The sequence below is a fragment of the Terrapene carolina genome, unplaced genomic scaffold (assembly GCF_002925995.2).
Source record: "Terrapene carolina triunguis isolate 2854851 unplaced genomic scaffold, T_m_triunguis-2.0 Scaffold233, whole genome shotgun sequence".
In the NCBI taxonomy this organism is placed as follows: Eukaryota; Metazoa; Chordata; order Testudines; family Emydidae; genus Terrapene; species Terrapene triunguis.
The window spans coordinates 12478258-12481655 of record NW_020664584.1 but is presented as its reverse complement, the minus strand read 5'-3'; positions in this window follow the sequence as shown (position 1 = coordinate 12481655).

The window sequence follows — 3398 nt, the reverse complement described above, 5'->3', positions numbered from 1 at the left end:
CACCCCCAGCCCAGAGCTCCGACCCCCTCCCATACCCCAACCCCCTTCCCCAGCCCTGAGCCCCCCCCAATTCCAGAGCCCCCTCCTGCACCCCAAACCCCTCATCCCTGGCCCCAGCCCAAAGCCCTGACCCTCCTGCACCCCAACCCTCTGCCCCAGCCCTGAGCCCCTCCCACACCCCAAACCCTCATCCCCAGCTCCGTTGGATCGTGGGCATCAACAATTTTCTTCAACGGGGTCACCAAAAAAAAAGTTTGAAAACCACTGTCCTAGAGTCATAGAATTTAAGGCCAGAAGGGACCACCTGACTTCCTATACCACAGGCCTCCATCGCCATCCAGTACCTGCACACTAAACCTAACAACCAAAATGAGACCAAAGAAAATTAGAAGCACAGAAAACTAGACTATGTGCCAAAGGCAGAGGATAGGAGGGACCAAGGTGCACCAGTACTCGAGGGCCCTGCAATGATACAACTGGAAGGTGCGGAGATACTACAGAGATAAGAATGGCATAAAAACCTATAGAGAATAGAATACCAGAGCAGACAGGTTGTCTCTGTTCTGCTAGCTTGCTTCCTGCTTTTACATGTGTGACAGTCTGTACTGTTATGTTAACCCTTTTTATAAAACTATGATACATTTTGTACAAAGTAAGTCTTGTTGAGGTATCATTTGAAAACTCATAATCTGCTGATCATTATTACCCTGGTAAAATGTCTGTACCAACATTGTATGTAAAGTTATAAGATGCTACTGTATGACATTGCTGAGACATGCTCCAAATTTAGAAAAGCAGGCACAGACCAGTTCCTCAGAGACAAAAGGCAAACTGATACCTTGGCCAGGTGTCAACAAAATCAAATGGACTATCATCTGGTGAAATGGCCATTCTTTGGCAGGAAGAAGGGTGTGAGCTAAAAATTTACATCTTGGCAATATAACAACTGGGGGTTCCCATGTGAACAGACTGGCTGTTGCCCGTACCCCAGCTGGAGATGATTCTGAAAGAGGAAGAAAAGATATAAAAATGAGGAACAAAGCCCCAAATCACCTCACTCCCCTCATCTCTCCTTATGGCATCAACAGTATTTGAAAGACAAAGGAAGCATCACTGAACTGGGGGAGGGGTCGTGACTGAAGTAATCCAGCCAGACTGCTGCAAGCAAGTGGTAAGAAAAAAGCCTGTATTGTTTTAAATTCTCTTCGCTTGTTAAGTTAGGTATTAGTTTGTGTTTTACCTTTTATTTCTTTATAACCACTTTTAACTTTCATGCCTCATTACTTGTAATCACTTAAAATCTATCTTTCTGTAGTTAATAAACTTGCTTTATTGTTTTATCTAAACCAGTGTGTTTGGATTGAAGTGTTTGGGAACCTCCACTTGAGATAACAAGGTTAGTGTATATCATTTCCTATTAATGAAATGACAGACATTGTGAGTTTGTTTTGTCCAGCAAGGTGCTGGGCAGTACAAGATGCACATTTCTGGGGACAAATCTGGGACTGAGAATTTGCTGGTGTCACTGCAATATAATTCAGGAATGGCTGGCTAGAAGCACTCATATAATTCAGTTGGGAGTGATTTTGCATGCTAGAGGCTGTGTGTGAGCAGGCCAGGCGTGGTTGCTCTCACAGAGAAGCAGTGTAAAAGGCACCCCATGTAGAGAAGTGGAGGGAACTGTCCAGATTGTACTCTGGGTAATGTCACAAATGCATCCAGCTCTTAAGAGGGAACCTCTCAGTGTTGCAATGCTATGCAAGAAGGAAGCCCTGTTGGTTATGGCACACACACTGTTTCATACTGGTGTATTAGCAGAGGTCCAGCAGCGTGCTGCACACTCCGTTATTCCAAAGCAGGGATGTCCAGCCTGTGGCACAGAGGCTATGTCACGAAGCAACCCAGCAAGCTCATCTGGACCCAATGAGCCCCCTCCAAATGCTTGTGCTTCCTGATTGGGCAGGGGAGCCAGCAGTTTGCGACTTGAGCCTTGCAGCAGCATAGTGCTGCTCAATGTGTACCATGGCCATAGCTGCACTTACCCTGCTTTCACTTAATCCTGCTCCAGCTATTGCTCCAGCCTGCTTCCAGTCCTCACACCAAGCCCTGCTCCTGGCTTGTTCCCATCCCTGCTCCTACCTCAGCCTTCCTGCTCCAGTCTGGTTCCTGTTTGCCCTTCAGCTTAGGCTTCTGACTCCCGGCTCTGATCCCTGGCTACACCTCTGGCTAGGACTCCAGCTTACCCTTTGGTTTAGGCTCAGGCTTCTGACTCTGGTTCTGACCTTCAGCTCAGCTCCTTGACCCTGACTCTAGCTGCATCCTTGGACCAGTGCCAGATTCCTGTCTCTACGTTTGTCATTACCCTAATTGCCACCACCACCAGGCAAAGTCTTGCTCCACTCACTGGAAGGCAGCCCATGCCCCAGCAGCTTACAGGCCACTTACGGCCCTCCAGGCTCTAAGTGGTGACCTTTGCACAGCCAAGACTTCCTCACGCTGTAAGCAAGTGGTAGGGATTCATCCTACACACCCCAGGTAACCCCAAAAAGCATCACTCTCAATCTTCCCTTTTGTCCTTCCCTCACCTGTCTCCAGAGACTGAGGCAGTGGGGATCTCTGTGACCCAGGCATCCCAAGTTGGTAACAGACAGGCAGTGCTTAATTTGCCCCAGGGCTGAACCCTGGTACTTCTAGGCTTGGCAGTTCATAGCCCCGGGAGCTCTGGACTTGCTGCATCATTTATGAATGTAAAAAAATTGCTTGAGCCACAGCCCCTCTTTCATTGCAAATTAAGGACTCCAGGCAGGGTACAAAGGTGCAGTTCTGAGGCTACAGCCGGGGCCTTGCCTAGACATGCCCAGCTGGGCATGTTCCCCCTCTGATCACCATCTTCCTGATACCTCAAAGACGGTGTTACGTTGTCACGGTTATTGCAGGATGCACCAAAACTACGGGACGAGTCACATCCCAGGCAGACCAGCGTGTCCCGCAGCTGGCGGGGGCTGCTCCCCTGGAGCCGGGCGGTTCCCAGAACCACCCCGGCAAGGACCCGGCCCTGCCCCGGCAAGGCGGGAGCGGGGCCTTTATGGAGCCCAAGGGAACGAAGTTAAGGTCTCTGGCCACGAACAGACCCGGGCAGGGAGCTGCGCGCCAGGCGGAAGCAGGGCCGGGCCGGCATCCGGCCGCGGAGGGGCCGCGGCCTCGCCTGCAGCAAAGCAGCCGGGTCCTTTCCCCCGTCCCAGCGCGGGGCGGCGCCGCAGCCTCCCGAGTCCTGCCCCCGGCCGCGCTGCGCGGCCTCAGGGCCATAGAGACGCGGGTCGGCGCCGCTCTACCCGCGCGCTTCCGGTGGTTGCCGGCGGCCTGTCCCGGAAGTTGCGGCGCGCGAGGCGGGGTCGGCG